This window comes from Macaca thibetana, chromosome 9 (assembly GCF_024542745.1).
Source record: "Macaca thibetana thibetana isolate TM-01 chromosome 9, ASM2454274v1, whole genome shotgun sequence".
Taxonomy (NCBI): Eukaryota; Metazoa; Chordata; class Mammalia; order Primates; family Cercopithecidae; genus Macaca; species Macaca thibetana.
In genome coordinates, this window is record NC_065586.1 from 34,700,274 (window position 1) to 34,727,902 (window position 27,629).

General features: G+C 46.6%; 1 protein-coding gene and 1 non-coding gene across 2 annotated transcripts in view; both read left to right on the top strand.

Moving 5' to 3' along the window:
* Positions 1–27,629, top strand: part of CCNY (cyclin Y) — an 876,528-nt gene that overhangs the window by 230,149 nt on the left and 618,750 nt on the right. The window lies entirely within an intron of this gene.
* Positions 18,404–18,509, top strand: LOC126963448 (U6 spliceosomal RNA). Its single transcript, XR_007729085.1, has one exon. It is a non-coding gene; the product is annotated as a U6 spliceosomal RNA (small nuclear RNA).

Sequence of the window (27,629 nt, forward strand, 5' to 3'; positions counted from 1 at the left end):
CACTGCAACCTCTGCCTCCCAGGTTCAAGCAATTCTCCTGCCTCAGCCTCCTGAGTAGCTGGGACTACAGACATGCACCACCATGCCCGGCTAATTTTGTATTTTTAGTAGAGATGGGATTTCACCATGTTGATCAGGCTAGTCTCGAACTCCCGACCTCGGATGAGCCACCCACCTCAGCCTCCCAAAGTACTGGAATTACAGGCATGAGCCACCACACCTGGCCTTTATTTACTTATTTTAAAATGTATTTATGTATTTTAGGCCACATGTGGAGTACGCACTAATGTACTCCAGCCTGGGCAACAGAGTGAGACTCTGTCTCTAAATAAATAAATAAAATTTATGTATGTATTTTACTTTTTCTTGGTAGAGGTGGGGATCTTACTATGTCCTAAGGCTGGTCTCAAACCCCTTTCCCTGGCCCCTGAGGCTCCCCATTTAGCAGGTGTCCTGTCTTCCCTTTGGCTTTAGTCCAATTTAGTTGGTGAGTGTTAGTTTAAACAAATTATGTAAGGCTTTTTCAATTCAGGCTGGTACTTCAATCTGTGTGATTCTGACCTTCCTACACATGGAAATTCTCCATGCCCTGGCCAGGCGGTTAAAGGAGGGAATATTCCTAAAAGATTTGCTGTCTGGAAGCAAACAAATCCGTTATAATGATCCAAGTAAGGTCTGCGTTGTTTTTGGTTTGTTTGTTTTGTTTTTTATGCTTCTTGTGAGACATTTTTGCTGGAAACTAGAGAACTATAAGAAATAGTTTAGTGCTGAGTTTGGTGACTCACACCTGTAATCCCAGTGCTTTGGGAGGCTGAGGTGGGAGGATTGCTTGAGCTCAGGAGTTCAAGACCAGCCTGGGCAACACAGCAAGATCCCATCTCTACAAAAAATACAATAATTAGTCAGGTGTGGTGGCGGACACCTGCAGTCCCAGCTGCTCGGGAAGCTGAAGTGGGAGGATTGCTTGAACCAGGGAAGTCGAGGCTGAAGTGAGCTGAGATTGTGCCACTGTTCTCTAGCCTGGGCAACAGAGTGATACCTTGTCTCAAAATAAAAGAAAACAAGAAAGGAAAAAAAACAGTTTAGTGGCCGAGTGTGGTGGCTCCTACCTGTAATCCCAGTGCTTTGGGAGATCAAAATGGGAGGATTGCTTGAGGCCAGGAGTTTGAGACTAGCTTGGGCACCACAGTGAGACTCCATCTCTGGGGAAAAAAAAAAAAAAATAGCTCGGCATGGTGGTGTGTGCCTGTAGTCCCAGCTACTGGGGAGGCTGAGGCAGGAGGATGGCTTGATGCCAGGAATTCAAGGCTGCAGTGAGCTATGATTGCACCACTGCAGTCCAGCCTGGGCACGGAGTGAGAATCCATCTAAGAAAAAGAAAAAAGAAAGAAACTTTTTTTTGGACTTTAATGGTGGTGGAGGAAACGGAGTGAGGCTGGCAGGTGGATTCTGGAAGTAGTGAGTGAAATGAACTGGGTAGGAAGGAGGGGAGGATGCTGAGAACAGCTCCCCCACTGGCAGCCTGAGAAATGAGGAATGCCAGCAGGAAGCAGGTTGCAGATAAAAGCAGAGGGACAAGGAGCAAACTGTGGCATGTGAGACTGAAGCGCAGACAGGCAGAAGAGGGAACCAGGTGTGTGAGGCTGGAGCTCAAATCTGGGGTCTGGGGATGTCTATTATTTGGACCTTGATGGCAGATGGTATCTAAAGGTGAGGATGCAGAGAAAGTCAGCTGGGAGGAGAGGGTGCTATGAGAAGAGAAGGCCTGCACGTGACCTCTGAGAGGAAGCTACCAAGGAGTGGCCAGAAAGACAAGAGGTGCAGCCAGGGAAACGCAGGGGACACAGCTAGGAGGGAGGAGGAGAGGTAAGCAAGGAGGGGACGCAGCTGCCAAGTGACGCTGAAAGGTTATTTAAGAGGAGACTGGGCCAGGCACGGTGGCTCATGCCTGTAATCCTAGCATTTTGGGAGGCCAAGGCTGGAGGATGGCTTGAGCCCAGGAGTTCAAGACCAGCCTGGCCGACATAGTGAGACCCTGTCTCTATAAAAAATACAAAAATTAGCCGGATATGGTGGCACAAGCCTGTAATCTCAGTTACTTGGGAGGCTGGGGTGGGAGAATCACTTGAGCTCAAAAGGCGGAGGTTGCAGTGAGCCAAGATCACACCACTGCACTCCAGCCTGGGTGACAGAGGAAGACCCTGTCTCAAGAAAAAATAAAAAATAAAAGAGGAGACTGGAAAAGCATCCATTCCATTTGGGACTATGGCCATGGAGTGGAGATCCCACTCAGGAGGGGGAAATGGAGACAGCGGCCTCCTGAGAAGTTTGTCTCTAAAGGGAAGCAGAGACAGGGTTGGGGCGGGAAGGAGGTCTTTAAATGATGGGCGATAACACGATGGAGTTGGGATCCTCATGGGGACATCTCAGAGGTGTGTGCAAGCCTGGGCTGAGGGCTTGGCTTATCTGGGAATGCTAGTCTCACCCCCGCCCTGTCATTCATGTGACGTGTGAGACCCTGGGGACGGGGATGGAATCCAGTTCAAGAGCCATGCTGCGGGGGTTTGGGGATGTGACAGACGCTCTTGTTACCAAGACGATGGTCACATTTGGCTTTCACTTCCTCTCACCCCCTGCCCTGGCAACTGCAAAATACCATCAATGCCATTATCGACATATCTTGTTGAACATCCGTTCCCTTTCCCAGTGGCCTGTCATCCTCTCATGCCCAGGTGATGTGACAGCCTGTGAGGGTCTCCCGGCCTCAGAGCTCTCCCCCTGCAGCTGTTCTCCCTGCACCTAAAGCTCAGTGCTGATGTGTACCAGGACACCGACATAATGCACAGCCACTGGACTGGGTTTCTCAATTTGCAGAAGGGATGCAGTGCTTTTACAGAAACCGTGAGTCCTAAGGCTCACCATTTTTTGTTTGTTTGTTTTCAGACAGTCTCGCTCTGTTGCCCAGGCTGGAGTGCAGTGGTGCAATCTCGGCTCACTGCAACCTCCATCTCCTGGGTTCAAGCAATTCTCCTGCCTCATCCTCCCAAGTAGCTGGGATTATAGGCACCCACCTCCATGCCCAGCTAATTTTTGTATTTTTAGTAGAGACAGGGTTTCACAATATTGGCCAGGCTGGTCTCAAATGATCCACCTGCCTTGGCCTCCCAAAGTGTTGAGATTACAGGTGTGAGCCACTGTGTCTGGCCTGAAGCTGGTAACCTTTTATTTTGTTTGTTGTTTTTTAACAACTTAATAATTGAACTTAAAAGATGAGAGAATCCCTTGAGTCCAGGAGTTCAAGGCTGCAGTGAGCTATGATCTTATCATTGCACTACAGCCTGGGCGACAGAGACCCCCAACTGGAAAAGAAAAAAGAAAATCAATTTAACCCATTAGGAAAAATATATCTCACAAGAATCTTGACTTTTTAATAGGATGTCAAATGGAAAGTGGGCATCTTACAAAAAATTATTATAATATATTTTGAGAAAAAGATATTCTGAAATCTATTATTGAAAACTTCCAAAGAATATCTGAATTTATTTCATTTTACCAACTTCCTTTCCTTTAAGCAAAACAACTAGATCTTTCCCCTTACACAATACATCTGTTTCTCACTCTGTTCTTTCTTTCTTTCTTTCTTTCTTTCTTTCTTTCTTTCTTTCTTTCTTTCTTTCTTTCTTTCTTTCTCTTTCTTTCCTTCCTTCCTTCCTCCTTTCCTTTCCTTTCCTTTTCCTTTTCCTTTCTCCTTTCTTTCTTTTTCCTTCCTTCCTTCCTTCCTTCCTTCCTTCCTTCCTTCCTTCCTTTCCTTCCTTCCTGCCTCTCTCTCTCTCTTTCTTTCTTTTTGAGAGAGAGGGCAGGCCTGGTGCCATGCACCTGTAGTCCTAGCTAATCAGGAGGTTGAGGCGGGAGGATTACTTGAGCCCGGGAGTTCAAGGCTGCAGTGAGCAATAATCGAGCCACTGCACTCCAGCCTGGATGACAGTGGAGAAACCTGATAAACACTATCCCATGCGGAGGATCGAGGAGAGCATCAACAGTAAGAACTCATGCTCATAGTACATGGAACAGCACTTTCCCTTCCTCTCGAAAACCTCAAACCCAATGGAATCATGAGGATAACAGGCAAATCTTAATAGAGCAGCAATCTACAAAACACATGAGCAACACTCCTGAAAACCAACGAAGGTTGGAACCAGGCGCGGTGGCCTGTCCCTGTAATCCCAGCTACTTGGGAGGCTGAGGCAGGATGATCACTTAAGGCCAGGAGTTCAAGACCAGCCTGGACAACATAGCAAGACATTTTTTTAAATCATCAAGGTCATGAAAAACAATCTGAGAAACGACCACAGCCAAGAGGAGCCTAATAAGGCATGACAACTCCTCTAATGTGGTGTCCTAATGGGGCCCTGGAACAGAAAAGGACAGTAGCTCAAAAGTATGGGAACCTGGCCCAGCGTGGTGGCTCACGCCTGTAATCCCAGCACTTCGGGAGGCTGAAGTGGGCGGATCACTTGAAGCCAGGAATTCGAGACCAGCTGGCCAACATGGCAAAATCGTGTCTCGACTAGAAATACAAAAATTAGTTGAGCGTGGTGGCACGCACCTGTAGTCCCATCTACTCAGGAGGCTGAGGCAGAAAAATCGTTTGAACTTGGGAGGCAGAGGTTGCAGTGAACCGAGATTGTGCCACTGCACTTCATCCTGGGTGAGGGAGTGAGACTCTGTCAAAAAGAAGAGAGAAAAGAAAGAAGAGAAAAGAAAAGAAAGAAGGAAGGGAGGAATTTAGGGGAATCACATAAAGAATTTCTTTCTTTCGAATAGGCTCTCAATCTGTCACCCAGGCTGGAGTGCAGTGGTATGATCACGGCTCACTACATCCTTGATTTCCCAGGCTCAAGTAATCCTCCCTACTCAGCCTACCGAGTAGCTGGAACTATAGGTGCACGCCACCATGCCTGGTTTTGTAAAGACAAGGTCTCCCTATGTTACCCAGGCTGGTCTCAAGCTCCTAGGCTCGAGCAATCCTCCTGCCTCAGTCTCCTGAAGTGCTGGGATTTCAAGCATGAGCTATTGTACCCAGCATGATTTTCTTTTTTTCTTTTCTTTCTTGTTTTTTTGAGACGGAGTTTCGCTCTGTCACCCAGGCTGGAGAGTAATGGTGTGATCTCAACCCACTGCAACCTCCACCTTCCAGATTCCAGCGATTCTCCTGGCTCAGCCTCCCAAGTAGCTGGGATTACAGGTGCATGCCACCACACCCGGCTAATTTTTGTAGTTTTCAGTTGAGATGGGGTTTCACCATGTTGGTCAGGCTGGTCTCGAACTCCTGACCTCAGGTGATCCACCCGCCTTGGCCTCCCAGAGCACTAGGATTACAAGTGTGAGCCAGCATGCCCCACAAAAAGTACTATTTCTGAAAATAATTTTTTGTTAGATATTTAGGCGGCACAAGTGCAGATTTCTTAACATGCATATATTGCACTGTGGTAAAATCTGGGCTTTTAGTGAACCCATCACCTGAATAGCGAAAATTGTACCCATGCGTAGTATTTCAACCCTCAGCTCTTCTCAGTCTTCAATGTTTATTATTCCACTCGTGGATACCCATTGTCCAGCTCCCACTAATGAGAACATGCAATATTTGACTTTGTGTTTCTGAGTCATTTCACTGAACATTTCACTGAATAATGGCCTCTAGTTCCATCCATCTTGCTACAAAAGACATGATTTCATTATTTTGTACGTCTGAGTAGTATTCTGTGATATGAGCCGGGTGCAGTGGCTCACGCCTGTAATCCCAGCACTTTGGGAGGCCCAGGTGGGCAGATCACCTGAGGTCGGGATTTTAAGACCAACCTGACCAACATGGAGAAACCCGTCTCCACTAAAAATACAAAAAATTAGCTGGGCTTGGTGGTGCATGCCTGTAATCCCAGCTACTCGGGAGGCTGAGGCAGGAGAATCGCTTGAACTGGGAAGGTGGAGGTTGCAGTGAGCCGAGATCGTGCCATTATACTCCAGCCTGGGCAACAAGAGTGATACTCTGTCTTAAAATAAAATAAAATAAAATAAAATAAAATAAAATAAAATAAAATTCTGTGATATGTATACCACATGTTCTTTCTTTTTTAAAAAAATTTTAAAAAATTTAAGGCCGGGCACAATGTCTCACGCCTGTAATCACAGCACTTTGGGAGGCCAAGGCGGGTGGATCACGAGGTCAGGAGATCAAGACCATCCTGGCTAACACGGTGAAACCCCGTCTCTACTAAAAATACAAAAAATTAGCTGGGCGTGGTGGTGGGTGCCTGTAGTCCCAGCTACTCGGGAGGCTGAGGCAGGAGAATGGCGTGAACCCAGGAGGCGGAGCTTGCAGTGAGCCGAGAGTGGGCCACTGTACGCCAGCCTGGGCGACAGAGCAAGACTCCGTCTCAAAAAAAAAGGTAATTCAAGCAATTCTCCTGCCTCAGCCTCTTCAGCTCGGATTACAGGTGCCCACCACTATGCCCTGCTAATTTCTTGTATTTTTAGTAGTGACAGGGTTTCACCCTGTTGGCCAGGCTGGTCTTGAACTCCTGACCTCAGGTGATCCACTCACCTCTGCCTCCTAAAGTGCTGGGATTATAGGTGTGAGCCACCGCGCCTGGCCTCGTTCTTATGTTTTCAGTTTTCTTGCTGCTGGTGCAGAATGACATCAGGCACGAACAGCTGAACCGCAGCCTGGATTCCCATCTCTGCTGGCTCTCCTGTCCTAAAGCCTAACATCCCTGAGGGCCTTCTGGCAACCTGAACGTGGTGGAGCTGTGGTGTCCTTCTCCCTGATTTTTATTGCAAGGCAGCAAGCAAGACACAGTCAGTAATTACTTCCCGGGCAATTGCACAACTTTTGTGTTGTGCCTCACAAGCCTGGTCTCCAGCCACTTATATACGTGCAGAATGGAGAGTCTACGTGATGGGATCTGCCACCCCAAAGGGCATGATTGGAAGATAACCGGCCAGGTTGTGCCAGAGTTTTGTTTTGTGATCTCCCAAGGACACAGCCTTCAGAGAGTTAGAACCAAAAGATCTTAAAAAGCCTTGACATTTGCATAACAAGCACTGTTTATTTGTCTCAAATGTTTGGAATAAGTCTGTAGATAGAACACACCAGGTTTATTGTGTTTCTAGAGAAGAACACAATGGAAGTTAATTATGACTATGTAAAATTAAAGTACCCTGCTGAAAGGTGACAGAGAGAGTGAGGGAGGCAGAGAGAGGTGGAGCCTGGAGCTGTTGCTTTTCATGAAGACTTTCTGTACAATTTGGATTAAAAAATAATAATAATAATCCAGCTGCCCACCATCTGGGAAGTGAGCACCTCCATCCCGTTGCCCCGTCTGGGAAGTGAGAAGCGCCTCTGCCTGGCCGCTGTGCAACCTTCCAAGTGTGAAGTGACAGCCTTGTGTGTGATCTTTTCTGTCTTCCCCAAGTTTGCATTTTCGACATTAAAGTTTACTTTTTAGTTACAAGATAATAATAATAAAATTAGAGGGCTGGGTGCAGTGGCTCATGCCTGTAATCCCAGCACTTTGGGAGGCTGAGGCGGGCTGAGGTCAGAAGTTCGAGACCAGCCTGGTCAAGTTGGTGAAACCCCATTTCTACTAAAAATACCAAAAAAATTAGCTGGGTGTGATGGTGCATGACTGTAATCCCAGCTGCGCTTTGGGAGGCTGAGGCAGGAGAATCACTTGAACCTGGGAAGTGGAGGTGGCAGTGAGCCAAGATTACGCCATTGCACTCCAGCCTTGGCAACAAGAGCAAAACTCCGTCTCAAAAAAAAAAAAAAAGTAGAGACAGGGTCTTGCTCTATCCCCCAGGCTGGAGTACAGTGGCGTGATCATAGCTCACTGTAACCTTGAGCTCCTGGGTTCAAGCCATCCTCCTGCTTTAGGCTCCCATGTAGCTAAGACTACAGGCACGTGCCATCACGTGTAGCCAATTTTTTTTTTTTTTTTTTTTTTTTTTGCAGAGATGGAGTCTCACTATGTTGTCCAGCCTGGTCTTGAATTCCTGGCCTTGAGCAATTGTCCCACCTCAACCTCCCAAAGTGCTGGGACTACAAGCATGAGTCACCCACCACACCTGTCATGCCTATTTGGAATATTTCTTTCTTTTTTTTTTTTTTTTAGATGGAGTCTCACTCTGCCGCCCAGGCTGGAGTGCAGTGGCACGATCTCGGCTCACTGAAACCTCTGTCTCCCGGGCTCAACCAATTCTCTGCCTCAGCCTCCCGAGTAGCTGGGATTACAGGCGCGTGTCACCACGCCTGGCTAATTTTTGTATTTTTAGTAGGGAGGGGGTTTCACCATCTTGGCCAAGCTGGTCTTGAACTCCTGACCTCTTGATTCGTCCGCCTCGGCCTCCCAAAGTGCTGGGATTACAGGCATGAGCCACTATGTCTGGCCAAGCTGTTTGGATTTTTAAAAGCAGGTACATGTAGCAATTCTGTCACAATTTTGACAAAATTAAGCAATATACTAAAATATATTAAGCAATTCATTTACACCCACCCACAGTCATATAGCATTAAACAGAAAGCAACCTTTGGAGTCTGGGGACTGTATTCAAGGTGCTCTGTAAACATCCATTATATTCTGCTCTTATTCCTTTGCTGCCACTGAAGGTTGAAGTCACACCCGTTACTTAGCAGTCTGTTTGAGAACGTGTTCAGAAATGAGCAGAGACATTCATCAAGAGAAGCACATTTGACAGGGTGAGCTGGAGTCCATCAGACCTCACAGTCAAGGGCTGACAGGAGCTGAGCCCAAAGACTGGCCTCTCCAGAACCATCTTTCCACCAAGTCGGAGCCTCGGAGGCAGCGTGGATTTGTCACAGAAGCGCATTGTAAGTTCTGGCCTTAAAGGAAAAAGCCAGCTAGGCGCGGTGGCTCATGCCTGTGATCCCAGCACTTTGGGAGGCCAAGGCAGGCGGATCACCTGAAGCCAGGAGTTTGAGGCCAGCCTGGCCAACATGGTGAAACCCTGTCTTTACTAAAAACAAAAATTAGCCGGGCATGGTGGCAGGTGCTTGTAATCCCAACTACTCAGAGGCTGAGGCACAAGAATCGCTTGAACCCGGGAGATGGAGGTTGCAGTGAGCCGAGATTGTGCCACTGTACTCCAGCCTGGGAGACAGAACAAGACTCTGTCTCAAAAAAAAAAAAGGAAGCAGCTGGGGTTAACTTCTGGGCTGGAGCAAGCAGATGCATGGCAGGCACGGACTGGGCCAGTCAAGGAGGACACTCCTCGTCAAAGGTCAGGCAGTCCCCTGGCTCTTCCATCCTCTTTGTCAGAAAGAGTATTTTTTGTGGTCTTCTAGAATTTTAGATGTGTTCTGCAGAAGGCTTTTCCTGGAGGAGAGGGTTCTGAAGCAAATGCTGTCCACGGTCTCCGCAGGGGATGTTAGAACATAGTGTTCTAATAACAGTCCTTGGCTGCAGCCAGAGAGCTGTCAGGCTTCCTCCTGGGGGTCAGGGTGCAGTTGGCGGGAAGATGAAGCAGGCTTGGAACCGGAATGCTTTCTACAGGCGTCCTGGGAACGTGCTCTCAGCAGGGCGTCCCGGGCACTGGGGACGCATGGGACCGCTGCTTTTTCTGGGTTGTTTCCTTTTTCTACAGGTGAGTCCCACGAAGACCACCTAGACTGTCAGAATACCATAGACTTTTTCTCCAAGGGATATTCAATCCCAAATGAATAGAAACTTCCCATGTTCCCAAAGAAGCCTTTTTTTTTTTTTTTTTTTTTTTAAATTCTTAGATTTTATTTTGTAGAGACAGGGTCTTGCTATGTTGCCTAGGCAGGTCTTGAACTCCCGGCCTCAAGATGTCCTCCCACTTTGGCCTCCCAAAGTGCTGGGATTACAGGCATGTGAGCCCCGATGCCTGGCCCATAGAAACCTTTTTAGTTAGCAGGTGGAAGGGAACAGGCTTAATTCTTTCCAAATAAACCCAAGTGTTCCAACTAATTTGTTTTAAAAAGCATCCTTTAACAAGCCCAACCTTTACTTTTTAAAAATACTGCTATAATGTTGTTTTTCCTTAAGGTTTATAAACACAGCATTCAAGAAGTTTCTTTTCCTTGTAGGATTTTGCCTACAATAAATAGCATGCTGCTATGGGGTGACCATGTGGTTCAAACTGCCTCGATTCAGCCAGCTGTGGGGCAAATTAAAAGAGAGATGATACTTTTTAGAGTAAAAGTTGGCCGGGCGCGGTGGCTCACACCTGTGATCCCAGCACTTTGGGAGGCCAAGGTGAGTGAATCACAAGGTCAGGAGTTTGAGACCAGCCTGGCCAATATGGTGAAACCCCGTTTTTACTAAAAATACAAAAATTAGCTGGGCACAGTGGCGTGCATTTGTAGTCCCAGCTACTCGGGAGGCTGAGGCAGAAGAATTGCTTGAACCTGGGAGGCAGAGGTTGCAGTGAGCCAAGATCACGCCACTGCACTCCAGCCTGGGCGATAGAGCAAGAGTCCATCTCAAAAAGAAAAGCATGAAAGTCTTGGCCAGGTGCAGGTGGCTCACACCTGTAATCCTAGCACTTTAGAAGGCCGAGGCGGGTGGATCACCTGAGGTTAGGAGCTCGAGAACAGCCTGGCCAACATGGTGAAACCCCATCTCTACTAATAATACAAAAATTAGCCAGATGTGGTGGCACATGCCTGTAATCCCAGCTACTTGGAAGGCTGAGGCAAGAGAATCGCTTGAACCCGGGAGGCAGAGGTTGCAGTGAGCTGAGATCACACCACTGCACTCCAGCCTGGCTGAGAGTGAGACTCCATCTCAAAAAAAAAAAAACAAGAGTAAAAGTCTTTATTTAAAGACAGTTATGTGGGCCAGGGTGGATGTTCACACCTGTAATCCCAATGCTTTGGGAGGGATTGGGGCCAGGAGTCCAAACTCAGCCTGGGCAACAATGAGACTCTGTCTCTACCAAAAAAAGAAAAAGGAAAAACAAATAATAAAGACAGTAATGGTAAACCAATATTTTAAAAAATGCTTCACTTCAAAATATTGTGCTTTCTGAATAAAATCTAAAGAAATGAATTTTATCCATTCATTCAACACATATTTACACAGAAGCTGGGTGTGGTGGCTCACGCCTGGGATCCCAGCACTTTGAGAGGCCAAGGTGGGCAGATTGCTTGAGTCCAGGAGTTTGAGTCCAGCCTGGGCCATGCAGTGAAACCCCATTTCTACAAAAAAATTGAAAAGTAGCCTGGTGTGGTGGATTGTGTCTGTAGTCCCAGCTACTTGGGAGGCTGAGGCAGGAGGATAACTTGAGCCCAGAAGGTTGAAGCTGCAGTCAGCTATGATGGTGCCACTGCACTCCGGCCTGGGCGACAGAGCAAGACTGAAAAAAAAAAACAAAAAAACAAAAAAACAGAGAGAGGGAGAGAGAGAAAGAGAGAGAACAATCCCTGCCCTCTTTGAACCAAAGCTTTCACCTTTTAGTGGCAGAAGACAGATAGGAAATAAACAAGCAAGCAAACCACAATATTAGATGGCATCAGTGCTATGGGAAAGAACAAGACAGGGAAAGGAGAGGAAGCCTGTGTGTGCATGCGTGTGTGTGTGTGTGTGTGTGTGTGTGTGTGTGTGTGTGTGTGTGATGGTGGCATGGGAGATGGTAGGGTAGGATGGAGGGGCTGCAATTCCAAGTAGGGGGTAGTCAGAGAAGGTTTTGCTGAGGACAACATTTGAGCCCAGATGGGAGGGACACAGCTACGTGCAAATCTGGGTGTGAAACAGCTGGAAGGCCCGTGTGACAGAAGTGGAGTGAGGAAGGTGGACTTGGAGGTGGTTGGGGAAGCGGAGGTGGTGGGGAAAGCAGGATCATACTGTGGGAGGGGAGCACAGACAAATCTTACCAGGCCCTGTAGGCCATTTCCCAAAGAGGATGACTTTTATCTGGGTAAGATGGGGTGTTCTAACACGGAAGTGACACACCATCTTTTTTTTTTTTTTTGGGGGGGGATGGAGTTTCACTCTTAGTGCCCAGGCTGCAGTGCAATGACACCCTCTCAGCTCACTGCAACCTCCGCCTCCTGGGTTCAAGCGATTCTCCTGCCTCAGCCTCCCAAGTAGCTGGGATTACAGGCATGCGCCACCATGCCCCGCTAATTTTGTATTTTTAGCAATACATGATTTCTCCATGTTGGTCAGGCTGGTCTTGAACTCCCGACCTCAGTTGATCTGCCTGCCTTGGCCCCTAAAGTGTTGGGATTACAGGTCTGAGCCAATACCTGGTTGACACACCATCTATTTTAGCATTAAAAGCACTGTTCTGGGCCATGCTCAGTGGCTTACACCTACAATCCCAACACTTTGGGAGGCTGAGGCAGGGAAATCGCTTGAACCCAAGAGTTTGAGATCAGCCTGGGCAACATAGGGAGACACTTCCTCTACAAAATTAGAAATTTAAAAAGTCAGCCGGGCGTAGTGTTGTACACCTGTAGTCCCAGCTACTCAGGAGGCTGGGGTGGGAGGATCACTTGAGCCCAGGAGATTGAGGCTGCAGTGAGCCGAGATCATGTTATTGCATGCTAGCCTCGGCAACAGAGCAAGACCCTGTCTTAACAACAACAACAAAAAAAAAGAAAAGAAAATCTGGCCGAGCGCAGTGGCTCACACCTGTAATCCCAGCAGTTTGGGAGCCCAAGGCAGACAGATCATGAGGTTAGGGGGTCGAGGCCATCCTGGCTCACACAGTGAAACCCCGTCTCTACTAAAAATACAAAAAATTAGCCGGGCGTGGTGGCACGTGCCTATAGTCCCAGCTACTCAAGAGGCTGAGACAAGAGAATTGCTTGAACCCGGGAGGCTGAGGTTGCAGTGAGCACCAAGATCACGCCACTGCACTCCAACCTGGGAGACAGAGTGAGACTCTGTCTCAAAAATAAAATAAAATTTATATTTAAAAAGCACTGCTCTGCTCTGCTGCTGTTATTGATAATAGAGTGGGCTTGAGAGTATAGAATCCAAAGCTGGGAGTTGTGCTAGGAGGTATTTGCTGTAATCCAAGAAAGACCACAGCAGCCTGAATCATGTTGGTGATAAGTAGTAGAAAAAATCCGAATGAACGTAGACTTGACAGGATTGGAACGTAAGATGTGAAAGAAAAAGAAGATTCAAGGATGATCATACATTTTGGGCCCTGGCAATGTGGAAAAAAAACAAACAAACCAGGATCTCGGGACCCTGAACTGGCTATGCCAAAGGCAAAGTTAAGCTTGGGAAGTGAGTCATGCAAAAACTGCCTTCCTTTCGTCCCTAAACAGATAGCAATAGTAAGCTGTAATTTTACATGCTTACTTTATCTTACGCAAAATGTAGAATTACTGAGCAAGAGATGAATGCATAATTGCCATTTCCTCTGCTCCCTCTTTTCACGTGTAAAATGTAGATTCACTGAGCGCTAATCAAAGTTTCACAAGAATGTAACTGACAACTTGCCTCGTTGCCTATCCTCCGTCCACGTTTTTCCTTCTTCTTCTTTTTTTTTTTTTTTTAGATGGAATCTCGCTCTTGTCTCCCAGGCTAGAGTGCAGTGGCACCATCTAGGCACACTGCAACCTCTGCCTCCCGGATTCAAGTGATTCTCCTGAGTAGTTGGGATTACAGGTGCCCACAACCACACCCAGCCAATTTTTGTACTTTTAGTAGAGATGGGGTTTCGAGACCAGGCTGGTCTCGAACTCCTGACCTCAGGTGATCCACCTGCCTTGGCCTCCCGAACTGCTGGGAATACAGGAATGAGCCACCGCATCTGGCCTCTTTTTTCTTTTTAAAAACAAAGTCTCATTATGTCACCCAGGCTGGGTCTGGAGTGCAGTGGCTCAATCATAGCTCACTGTAACCTCAAACTCCTGGACTCAAGCCATCCTCCTGCCTCTGCCTCCCACATAGCTGAGACCACAGGCACAGGCCACTATGTCCAGCTAATTTTTAATTTTTTTTTTATAAAGATGAGTGTTGCTGTGCTGCCCAGGCTGGTCTCAAATACCTGTGCTCAAGCAATTCACCTGCCTTAGCCTCCTCAGGTGCTGGCATGTGAAGCATGAGCTACCGCATCTGGCCCACTTTTTTTTCCTTTCCTCCTTCTCCTCCTGCTCACTCCTTCCCATTTAAATATTGAAGTGCTTAAAACCTCTTTGGAAAAAGCAAGGATCACAGATGCTCCTGTGATTTGTGTTTTTTTCCCAGGCATATCCTCAACCTTGACAAAACAAACCTCCAGTTGATTGAGATCTGCTTCAGTTACTTTTTTATTTACAGCAACTATTTTAGTGAGCTCAGGCTGCCATAACAAAATATGTTGACTGGATGGTTTAAACAACACCAATGTATTTCTCACAGTTCTAGAGGCTGGGAAGTCCAAGACAAGGTGCCAGAATAGTCTGTTTCTGGTGAGGACTCTCTTCCTGGTTTGCAGACAGTCACCTTCTCCCTGCGTCCTCACATGGTGGAGGGAGAGCTCTGGTGTCTCTTCTTTTTTTATAAAGACACCAGTTCTATTGGATCAGAGCTCTAGCCTTATGACTGTTTTTTAACCTCAATCACCTCCCTACAGGCCCTATCTCCAATATGGTCAAATGAGGGGTCAGGGATTCAACATATAAATTTGGGATGGGAGACATAACTTAGTCCATAGCAGCAACTGAAAGGATGGACTTGCCATTTACTGAAATGAGAAGTCAGGTGAGAAGCAAGTTTTGAAAGAAAGAGCAAAAGGTCCATGTTGGACATGTTAGGCTTGAGATATCTGTTCATCAAGCCAGTTGGTCACAAAGTTTGGAATTAAAGGAATAGGTCTTAGCTAGAGGTATGAAATTGGGAGGCATCAGCCCATTGGTGGCCAGGATACTAGATTAAATAACCAGAAGTGGAGAGGACCCAGGGCACCCCGACAGGCAGAGTTTGGGGTGAGGAGGACAGGACAAGAGACGTAAAGGGAGCAGCCAGGGACACAGGAAGAAACCTAAGAGTATGCAGTGTCCCTGCAGCCAAATGAAGATAATTATGTAGGCAAGAGGGAGTGATCAACTGTGCAAGAGCCCCAGAGAGGTCAAGGAAGAGGAGGACTAAGAATTGAGTCTTGGATGTAGCCCCATCATGGCCACTGGGGACTTTTTTTTTTTTTTTTTTTTTGACAGAGTCTTGCTCTGTCACCCAGGCAGGAGTGCAGTGGCATGATGTCAGCTCACTGCAGCCTCCGCTTCCCGGGTTCAAGTGATTCTCCTGCCTCAGCCTTCCAAGTAGCTGGGATTACAGGTGCCCACCACCATGTTTGGCTAATTTTTTGTATTTTCAGTAGATACAGGGTTTTACCATGTTGGCCAGGCTGTTCTTGAACTCCTGACCTCAGGTGATCTGCCCACCTCGGCCTCCCAAAGTGCTGAGATTACAGGTGTGAGCCACCACATCCAGACTTTTTTCTTTTCTTTTTTTTTTTTGAGACAGAGTCTTGCTTGCTGTGTCACCCAGGTTGGAGTGCAGTGGCGTAATCTCGGCTAACTGCAACCCCCACCGCCCAGATTAAAGTGATTCTCCTGCCTCGGCCTCCTGAACAGCTGAGATTACAGGCACCCGCCACCATACCTGGCTAATTTTTGTATTTTTAGTAGAGACGGGGTTTCACTATGTTGGCCAGGCTGGTCTCAAACTCCTGACCTCAAGTGATCCACCCACCTTGGCCTCCCAAAGTATCTCACCCATCTGAGCCCTCACCATTGTACTCTCTTCCCTGGGTTTTGTGAAAGAGGGAAACTGAATTCAGTCTTTCCTATAGGATCTTATACCATTTACATCTTGCTTCTGATACAACACTTCAGTTATAAAATTTTCACTAAATGCCAGAAAATGTTTTATTTTAAGGGACCCGTCTTTCATTCAGGGAAAGCATTTTCAAATTCTTCAGACAACTTGAAAGGAGCTTCCTATGTCTGACTTCAGAGGCACTCCCAGCCAGGCGCAGCCCTGCCCTGGGCAAAGACTCACTGCTCGTCCTCACAGAGGCCCTTTCCTTCCGCACCAAGGGCACCTGCTCTGAAGCTGACCCCACTGATGGCTGGGCAACAGTCACAGGTGTCGTCAGTCAGCATCCAGGAAAACAGGATTCGGAGAGGAGAAAGGGCATATAGGAAATGGAACCAGTCATTCTATTGTCTTTTACTTGGTACCTTTTCCTCTGCCGCTACTCCCATCTTTTGTCTTTTGTGATTTGTGATTCTTTTCTCTTTGTCTCTCAGGAGGCCAAGTTGACTAAAATCATGAAACAGGGCTGGGCGCATTGGCTCACGCCTGTAATCCCAGTGCTTTGGGAGACCGAGATGGAAGGACCGTTTGAGTCCAGGAGTTCGAAACTGCTATCATGCTGTTGCGCTCCAGCCAGGGTGACAGAGCCAGGTCCTGTCTCAGAAAAAAAAGAAAAAGAAAAAAATTTAATCTAGTCCAAGTCCCTGTCACATAATAGACGGGGACTCTTGGGGCCCGGGGAGGTTATCTCACTTCCTCAGTCACTGAGCCCGCTCATGGGAGAACCGGGTCTAGATCCGGGCTCCTGTCTTCACAGCTTTATCTGATGCCCCAAACCTGAATAAACTCAGCAGGGAGCTGGCGGGCTGGTTCCTGAGGGGCTCAGAGGTCACTGCATAGGTCTGGGGTCACTCCAGTGCCAGGGGCGGCTTGCACCCTCAGTTCACTCAGGGGAACACTTATGCCATTTATTTTATTTATGTATTTATTTTTAGAGTGAAGCCTTCCTTTGGGTGGCATTTATTAGTAGCACCATTTATCCCGTGTCCACTGCATTGCATGATCTCAAGTGCTTTGCCTAAAGTTTCTCACTTTTCACCCAAGCTCTGCAAAACTCAATCAGTTCTAGTTGACACAGAAGGAAGTGCTAAGCAGCAAGGTCAAGATCACACATTAGTGAGCAGGGAGACTCAGGATGGAGCCCGGGCCTCTCATTCCAAGCCTGCGATGGTTCCGTATAGACGCAGTCTCCCCAGATTCACACCCTCTCAAGACTGAGTGTAGACAGTGTCCAGTGCAAACACACTCATCTCCCTGGAAGGCGTGTATAACCGTGTAAAACCACACGACTTGTTTCAACCAGTCATCACAGCCTCTCCCCTGTGGGAAAACCCACTTGGAAATGCAAATTAGGATGGAAAGTTACTTATTGAACATAAAGACAGAACAAAGGAAACCCATATCCTTGGAGGATCCTATTATCAAAGCGATATCAAATGGAGACAGCAGCCTCCATTGTGGGGCCGGCTCCCACCCCCGCCTAGCCCGTGGGAGGACGTGTGTCAGCCTGCCCCGGCGACCGCTCTGACGCAGCACATGACTGGAGCCACCTGGCAAACTCTTACCCTGACTCTTTGTCCTTTGTGACCACATTTTCACGGCTGTGATTCAGTCTCCCTTCCCCAGTTGCATTTCAGAGGAGTCACAACTCACGGCTCATTTTGCGGTGGGTACATGTTAAGTGATCGCTTTTATTTGTTTGTTTTGACAGAGTCAAAACAATACCCTGTGGCCCAGGGTATTGTGCAATGGCACAATCTGGACTCACTGCAACCTCTGAAGAAACCACTTCTTAATGGAATCTAGGGATGGTCCCTGAGCATCTCCAGACAATAGTTAGGCAGCATTGCCTCTGGGAAAAGATTAGCTTTCTAAATCTCATTTACTGTAAATGCATTCAAGTACATGTCAAAGACTTTGGACCTTGCTTGACTAGAATCCCATAGCCAACAGGAAATCCAATTTCTGTAGGTGTGTAGTAGCCACTGTTTACTATTGACACCCAGGGTTTTTGTTTTTCTCTTTTGTTTGCTTTCGATGATAGCATGTGCTTCTGTCACAACAAACAGCATTTAAGGGAAGATGCTCTCCTCCCAACCTTGACATCTGATCTTCAGTTACACATTGACATTATTTAGTTATTTTCAATTAAAAGTGACAAACTGTATTCCAAAAAGTGATTATGTGCCTCCAGGTCTACCACGTACTTTTTTTTTTTTTTTTTTTTTTTTGGAGACAGAGTTTCACTCTTGTTGCCCAGGCTGAAGTGCAATGGCGCAATCTTGGCTCACTGCAACCTCCGCCTCCCGAGTTAAAGCTATTCTCCTGCCCCAGCCTCCCAAGAAACTGGGATTACAGGCATGCACCACCACGCCCGCTAATTTTGTACTTTTAGTAGAGATGGGGTTTCTCCATGTTGGTCAGGCTGGTCTCGAACTCCTGACCTTAGGTGATCCGCCCACCTCGGCCTCCCAAAGTGCTGGGATTACAGGTGTGAGCCACTGCGCCTGGCCCTACAGACATTTTTTTAAATGTTAAATTTCATGCTCACTTCGGAACACATTTATTAAAATTGCAATGATACAGAGATTAGCATGGCTCCTGAGCGAGGATGACACGCAATATAAAATTAAAATTGAAAAAATTTTTAAGTTAATTCCATTTCTTAGCTAAGCTTTCATTCTCCCTCTCTCATTCAGCTCTTGACCCTAAGGTCTCTGTGAACCTGGAGAGGAGGCAAATCTCAAATCCATTTGGCTTCCTGACAGTAGATCTGACAAAGGATACATTTAGTATCAAATGTAATTGAACTAATGGGCAAAATTAGGATTTTTGATTAAGTTAGGATATTAGGATCTGGAGCTGCATTGTCTGATATAATAGTATGAGTGAAAAGAGTCAAACTCTGTAAAATATTTGAAGAGATTTGTTCTGAACCAAATATGAGTGACCATGGCCCATCACACAGTCGCGGGAGATCCAGAGACCGTGCACCCAAGTTGGTTGGGCTACAGCTTGGTTTCACACGTTTTAGGGAGACATCACAAGACATCAATCAATACATGTAAGATGTACACTGGTTTAATCTGGAAAGGTGAGACAACTGGAATCCAGGTTTTTGAAACCTGGATTACACTTACCTGGATAGTGTCAGAGGCATTTGAACAAGAGCAATTTCATCTTGAATAGGGACTGGGTAAAATAAGGCTGAGACCTACTGGGCTGCATTCCCAGGAGGTTAGGATACTCTAAGTCACGGCATGAGATAGGAGATCAGCACAAGACACAAGTCCCAAAGACTTTGCTGATAAAACAGACTGTGGTTAAGAAGTCAGCCAAACGCCACCGAAACCAAGATAGCAATGAAAGTAACTTCGGGTCGTTCTCACTGCTCATTATATGCTAATTATAATGCATTAGCATGCTAAAACGCACTCCCATCAGCGCCATGACAGTTTACAAATGCCTGGCAACGTAAGGAAGTTACGCTATATGGTCTAAAAAGGGGAGGACTCCTCAGTTCCTGGAAATGACCACTGCTTTCCCAGAAAACTCATGAATAAGCCACCTCTTGTTTGGCATATAATCAAGAAGTAATGGCCAGGTGTGGTGGCTCACGCCTGTAATCCCAGCACTTTGAGAGGCTGAGGCAGGAGGATCACTTGAGGTCAAGAGTTCAAGACCAGCTTGGCCAACATGACAAAACTCCGCGTAAAAATACGAAAATTAGTTGGGTGTGATTGTGGGCGCCTATGATCCCAGCTACTTGGGAGGCTGAGGCAGGAGAATCACTTGAACCCAGGAAGCGAAGGCTGCAGTGAGCCAAGATCATGCCACTGCACTCCAGCCTGGGCAACAGAGCAAGACTCTGTCGCAACCCCCCCGCCCCCTGCCCCCCGCCAAAAAGAAGTAACAATAAATATAAGCAGTTGAGCAGCCCATGCTGCTGCTCTGCCTGTGAAATAGCTGTTCTTTTGTTTCTTGTTTTTGTGTGGTGTTGTTTTAAGACAGGGTCTCACTCTGTCTCCCAGGCTGGAGTGCAGTGGCTCGATCTCCGCTCGCTGCAACCTCCACCTCCCCAGTTCAAGCGATTCTCCTGCCTAAGCCTCCCAAGTAGCTGGGATTAAAGGCACCAGCCATCATGCCCAGCTACTTTTTGTGTTTTTAGTAGAGTCGGGGTTTCGTTACGTTGGGCAGGCTTGTCTTGAACTCCTTACCTCAAGTGATCCGCCTGCCTCGGCCTCCCAAAATGCTGGGATTACAGGCATGAGCCACTGCGCCCAGCCTTGTTTCTTTCCTTCTCTAATACACTTGCTTTCACTTTATGGATTCGTTTTGATTTCTTTCTTGCACAAGATCCAAGAACCCTCTCATAGAATCAGGATCAGATCCTTTTCTGGTAAGAATAGGCAGATTCAAAGATTTTCTGATTGGCACTTGGTTGAAAGAGTTTATCTAAAGACCTGAAATCTCTAGAAGGAAATGTCTAGATTAAGACATTTAATAAGACCGAGGTTCTTATTATTCAGATGAAGCCTCCAAGTAGGTGGCTTGAGAGAGAATAGATGAGAAATGTTTCTTATCAGACTTAAAAATGTGCCAGATTCTTAGTTAATTTCTCCTGGATCAGGAAAAAGACCTGGAAAGGGAAAGGGATTCTCTACAGAATGTAGATTTTCCCAACTGACAGCTTTGCAGGGAAATGTATTTTAGGGTAAAATTCTTCAATTTATTTCAGAGCTTGCTATCTATCACATTGGTATCGTATTGCTACTAAAAGTCTGTTTGGTCAGTCTTAAGCTCTCTGTTTTAATGTTAATGCTGGTTGCTGTACCTGAATTCCAAAGGGAGGAAGGTAGCATGAGGCATGTCCGACCACCCATTCCCATCACGGCCTGAATTAGTGTTTCATATTAACTTTGGAATGCCCTTGACCAAGAGGAGGGGTCTGTTCAGCTGGTTGCAGGGGCAGGCATAGAATTTTATTTTTGGTTAGCAATAGCCACTAGTACTGGTGGCTATTTAAATTAAAATTGTTGAAAATATCGTAACATTATAAGTTCAGTCCCTTAGTTACAGTAGCCTTATTGTTATTGGAAAGGGGTCCTGATTTAGACCCTAAGAGAGGGTTCCTAGACCTTGTGCAAGAAAGAATTCGAGGTGAATCCATAGAGTAAAGTGAAAGCAAGTTTATTAAGAAAGTAAAGGAGGCTGGGCATGGTGGCTCATGCATATAATCCCAGTACTTTGGGAGGCCAAGGTTGGAGGCTGAGGCAGGAGAATCACTTGAACCCGGGAGGCGGAGGTTTCAGTGAGCCAAGATTGCACCGCTGCACTCCAGTCTGGGGGACAGAGAGAGACTCCGTCTCAAAAAAAAAAAAAAAAAAGAAATAAAGAACAGCTACTCCATAGGCAGAGCAGTGGCATGGGTTGCTTGACTAAGCATACTTATAGTTACTTCTTGATCATATACTAAACAAAGGGTGGATTATTCATGAGTTTTCCAGGAAAGGGATGGGCAATTCCCAGAACTGAGGGTTCCTCCCCTTTTTAGACCATATAGGGTAACTTCCTGATGTTGCATGGGATTTGTAAACTGTCATGGCACTGGTGGGAGTGTCTTTTAGCATGCTAATGCATTATAATTAGCGTATAATGAGCAGTGAGGACAATCAGAGGTCACTTTCATTGCCGTCTTGGTTTTGGTGGGTTTTGGCCGGCTTCTTTACCACAGCCTGTTTTATCAGTAAGGTCTTTATGACCTGTATCTTTTTTTTCTTTTTGAGACAGAATCTCACTCTGTTGCCCAGGCTGGAGTGCAGTTGTGTAATCATGGTTCACTGCAGCCTCCACCTCCTGGGCTCAAACAATCCTCCCACCTCAGCCTCTCAAGTAACTGGAACTACAGGCACACACCACCATGCCCAGCTAGTTCTTTTATTTTTTAGTAGAGGCAACGTCTTGTTATAGTGCCCGGACTGGTCTCAAACTCTTGGTCTTAAGTGATCTGCCTGCCTCAGCCTTTCAAAGAGATGGAATTATAGGCATGAACCACTGCGCCTGGCCACATGATTTCTGAAAAAGTAATTTTCAGAAATTGTCCTTTCCTTTCATCCATATCTGATAATGGAAGCTAATAATGAGGAAGAATAAAACATTACATTAAGAATATTCTCCAGTGTTTGAAGCTACACACAGTTTCAACTATATGCATCTTTTAATCTGATTTTTTAAATGTATCCTATTTCCCAGATGAAAATAGACATTTGCTTTGCATGACAACTGCAGAAAATGAAGTAAAATCTAAATCCCAGATCTTTCATTTAGTAATTGTCTGTCAGTATAAATGCAGAATGACAGCAATTTTCTATCTTGTATATTATTCCTTGGGGAATGACAGTTGTTTTTTATTCAGATCTAACTTCACATGGTAATAATTCTGAAATAAATTAAAAGCACACAGTCAGATATGATCAGATATGATCTATTCAAAGAGGAAAGAAATACTTTTCTGAAATACTTTTATTTTATTTTATTTTTTTGAGACAGGGTCTTGTTCCGTCGCCCAGGCTGGAGTGCAGAGGCCTGATCTCGGCTCACTGCAACCTCCATCTCCCAGGTTCAAGCGATTCTCCTGCCTCAGCCTCCCAAGTAGCTGGGATTACAGGCGCGCACCATCATGCCTGGCTAATTTTTGTATTTTTAGTAGAGACGAGGTTTCATCATGTTGGTCAGGCTGGTCTTGAACTCCTGACCTCGTGATCCACCCGCCTCAGCCTCCCAAAATGCTGGGATTACAGGCGTGAGCTACTTCGCCCAGGCTGAAATACTTTTTTTACTCAAAAGACTATAGTCTTATTTTTTGAGAGTAAAATATAACATAATAAGGCCAGGTGCAGTGGATCACGCCCGTAATTCCAGCACTTTGGGAGGCTAAGGCTGGAGGATCACCTGAAGTCAGGAGTTCAAGACCAGCCTGGCCAACATGGTGAAACTCATCTCTACTGAAAATACAAAAATTAGCCAGGCATGGTGGCAGGCATCTGTAATCCCAGCTACTCGGGAGGCTTAGGCAGGAGAATCACTTGAACCAGGGAGGCAGAGGTTGCAGTGAGCAGAGATCATGCCACTGCACTCCAGCCTGGATGACAGAGCGAGACTCCACCTCACAAAAAACAAAAACATAATAGGACAATTCTTCAAATGATAAAGTGAACCTTGATGTACTTACACAGCTTTAGCTATGATTTTCACAAATACAAATAAACTATGCCAAATCCTAGGAGTCTATGTGGATTTATGTGTTGGTTATCTACAGCTGATATGATTATCATGATTTTATTTATTTATTTGCTCCTGCTCCTTCCCCAACTGATTATCATTATTATTAATTTGCCAAATGATTTTCACCTATGGATCAGAAAATTGTGTTTATTACTGTCAGAGGCATTTGAACCAGAGCAACTCCATCTTGAGTAGGGGCTGGATAAAATAAGGCTGAGACCTATTTTAGGGACTTCATTCTCAGCAGGATAGGCATTCTAAGCCACAGCATGAGATTAGGAGGTCAGCACAAGATACGGGTCACAAAGACCTTGCTATAAAACAGGCTGTGGTAAAGAAGCCAGCCAAAACCCACCAAAACCAAGAGGGCAACGAAAGTGACCCCTGGTCGTCCTCACTGCTCATTATACGCTAATTGTAATGCATTGGCATGCTAAAAAGATACTCCCACCAGTGTCATGACAGTTTACAAATGCCATGGCAACTGCAGGAAGTTACCCTATGTGGTCTAAAAAGAGGAGGAACCCTCAGTTCTGGGAATTGCCCACCCCTTTCCTGGAAAACTCACGAATAATCCACCACTTGTTTAGCATATAGTCAAGAAATAACTATAAAAATAGGCAACCAGCTGGGAGCGGTGGCTTACCGCGCTGTAATCCCAGCACTCTGGGAGGCCAAGGTGGGCAGATCAACCAGCTGGGCGCGGTGGTTTACTGTGCTGTAATCCCAGCACTCTGGGAGGTCGAGGCGGGCAGATCACTTGAGGTCAGGAGTTCAAGACCAGCCTGGCCAACATGGTGAAACCCCATCTCTACTAAAAATACAAAAATTAGCCAGGTGTGGTGGTGGGCGCCTGTAATCCCAGCTACTTGGGAGGCGGAGACAGGAGAATCACTTGAACCCGGGAGGTTGCAGTTAGCCGAGATTGTGCCACTGCACTCCAGCCTGGGCGACAGAGCAAGACTCCATCTCAAAAAAAAAAAGAAAAGAAAGCAAAAAAAATAGGCAACCAGCAGCAATCGGTGCTGCTCTGCCTATGGAATAGCCATTCTTTTATTCCTTGATGTTCTTAATAGATGTACTTTCACTTTACTCTATGGACTCGCCCTGCATTCTTTCTCGCACTGGATCCAGGAACCCTCTCTTGGGGTCTGGATCAGGACCCTTTCCGGCAACATTACCATAATACACATTATGCGTGAATTTCATACATGAGTCGCATGAATTATTGGTATAATATGCGTTTTTACTTTTAATTTTTATTTATTCTTAATTGATTTTTATTTTTTTGAGGCAGCGTCTTGCTCCAATGCCCAGGCTAGAGTGCAGTGGTGTGATCCTAGCTCACTGCAGCCTTGATCTCCGGGGCTCAAGTGATTCTCCTACTTCAGCCTCCCCAGTAGCTGGGACTATAGGCACATACCACCACATCCAGCTATTTAAATTTTCTTTCTTTCTTTCTTTCTTTTTTTTTTTAATAGGACAGGGTCTTGCTCTTGCCCAGGCTGGCCTCAAATTCCTGGGCTCAAGCAATCCTCCTGCCTTGGCCTCTCAAAGTGCTGGAATTACAGATTTGTTGCGCCAGTGTGCCCAGCCTAATATGCAGTTTTATGTTTCAACTTTAGTTCACTCATTAAACACTAAGTATACCCTTTGGAATAGATTTCTGGGGACAAATACCCAAAACCTCATTGATTACATCCCTTGCTAACTTTTTCTAGCTGGTCTTATCAGTCATTTGAGTACTTCCTCCACCCTTAGCCATTTGCTCAGTCCTGAGACCCCTGAGCTATCCTGTCCACCACGACATCAAAAGCACAAGGAGAATGCCTGATTTAGCCCTGCACATGGGAATAGACTAGGTGGGCGCAGTGCTGAGCAGGGTGATCCTGGAGGCAAGAGGAGGGAAGAGCATTATCAGTTAAGTAGAGGCCTTCCTGAACCTCTCCAAATTTTATTTCCACTAGAAGTATCTAGAAGTATTTTCTCTTGGTTTTTGTCTTATGTTTATCTATCTTTTTTGTTTGTTTGTTTGTTTTGTTTTGTTTTGTTTTGTTTTGAGACAGAGTTTCTTTCTTGTTGCCCAGGCTGGAGTGCAGTAGCACAATCTTGGCTCACTGCAAACTCCTCCTCCCAGGTTCAAGAGATTCTCCTGCCTCAGCCTCCTGAGTACCTGGGATTACAGGCATGTAGTCCCACAATGCCCGGCTAATTTTTTGGTTTTTTTAGTAGAGATGGGGTTTCAACATGTTGGCCAAGCTGGTCTTGAACTCCTGACCTCAGGTGATTTGTCTGCCTCAGCCTACCAAAGTGCTAGGATTACAGGTGTGAGCCACTGCATCTGGCCTATGCATATATATATATATATATATATATATATATATTTTTTTTTAAAACCAAGTTTGCTCTCGGATATTCAATTTCCATGGTATTGGTTTAAAATAATTATCAGGCCAGGCACAGTAGCTCATGCTTATAATCCCACCACTTTGGGAGGCAGAGGCAGGTGAATCACCTGAGATCAGGAGTTCAAGACCAGCCTGGCCAAAATGGTAAAACCCCTGTCTCTACTAAAAATACAAAAAATTAGCCAGGCATGGTGATGGGTGCCTGTAATTGCAGTTACTCGGGAGGCTAAGGCAGGAGAATCATTTAAACCCGGGAGGCGGAGGTTGCAGTGAGCACCACTGCACTCTAGCCTGAGCGACAGACTGAGATTCTGTCTCAAAAAAATAAAAATAAAGTAAGTAAAATAATTACCAACCTATTATGAATGCAGGTACCCCACCTCCCATGGGAGCAGACCCTTGCAGGTCTGAACTAACCAAGTTCCAAGAATTCTACGGAGAGGCGGCACACTGAGTTGGTGAGGAGCATGAGCTTCGGAATAAAGCAGAGCTGAGCTTCAGTCCCATCCTTGCTGCTCACCAGCTCCGTTACTTGCTGGACCTCCCAGTTCCTCATCTGCAAAATAGCAAACCCAATCACTAAGGTAAGGAAGCATCTGCCAACCCACGGTAGGTGCATTAACATCAGGTTATTGCCTCATAATGTCGTTTGGAGGACTGAACTGATACTTGCTCAAACATCTCGTAAACTGTAAAGTGCTGTAGGAACTTTGGATTAGCAACTTATTTAGGCTGCTGGGAGGCCCTTGAGGTGGAAGAACCTAGAAAAGGTAAATTGCTCTCTTCAGTCCCCAAGTGCCTGGTTCACTGCCAAGAAACCACTCCCGAACTCAGGCTGCTAACCTGGGCTGCCGGCAGGAGGAAGCAGCCTGGGAACCGAGCCCAGCCAGAGCCGGAGAAACAGGTTCCTGCCTTCCCCGCTGACGGCCTAAGGCTCGTGCTCTAATCTGCAAAAATGGCAGAAGTTGCTGTAGTGTTGTAGAACCAAACTGGGGTGGGCTCCCTGGTGTAGTAAGACCAGATATTTATATTGACGTTGGTAGTGGGAGAAAGCAAGGTGTTTATTTGTAGGGAGCCAAGAGAGGAGGAAAGGGAGTCCCCACCTTTTTGATGGCTTGTGGATAAGGGTTTCTTTTTCCTTTTCTGTGTGTGTTTTGAGACAAGGTCTCACACTGTCGCCCAGGCTGGAGTGCAGTGGCATGATCTCGGCTCACTGCAACCTCCGCCTCCCGGGTTCAAGCGATTCTCGTGCCTCAGCCTCCTGAGTAGCTGGGATTACAGGAGCCCACCACCACACCCAGCTAATTTTTGTATTTTTAGTAGAGACGGGGTGTTACCATGTTGGCCAGCTGGTCTCGAACTTCCAGCCTCAAGTGATCCACCCGCCTCGGCCTCCCAAAGTGCTGGGGCTCCCAGGTGTCCACTGCCGCGCTGGCCTAAAGTGGCTTTTAAGAAAAGTTGCTCCCTAGAGTATAGCGTGTTCCACGCCAGCCTTGGCATTTTGCTCTTTGCTCCCCTGGCTCCACTGGAAGCTCAGCAAGCTCACAGGTTCTCTCCCACAACCCAACTCAGGTGCCACGTCCATTTCCTCAGGACTCCAGAGACAGTCCTCAACCCTGGGCCTCCCCAGGACCCCAGGGACACTGTACAGGGAAGACACATTGAAGACAATAGCCATGGCAGTCACAGGATCCTCGACAATGACATCAATTACATAAGGTTTGATGGCCTCCCTTTCTCACTATAAAGCAAAGAATGCTGCCCATCTGGCAGCCAGGCAAAATTCTGGTGTCAGGGACCCGGCCATCCGGTGGTGCTGCCTCGAGCTTTGACTTGGAGACTCATTGGGGCTCAGGGGAAAGCCTCCTCTTTCTTCACTTTGATAGCGACCAGATGCCCCCATCACCCAGCTGGCCTTCCCCATACCAGGCCACTGCAGCCCACGCCTGTGCCACCAGCCTCCTTCCAGACTCCCCCTCCACCAGCTGGTGACAAACTGCAATGTCCCAGAGGAACCAGTATGCGCTCCAAAGGAAGGCCACATGGTTGTTTCCTACCTGTGGTGCAACGTCCAGGC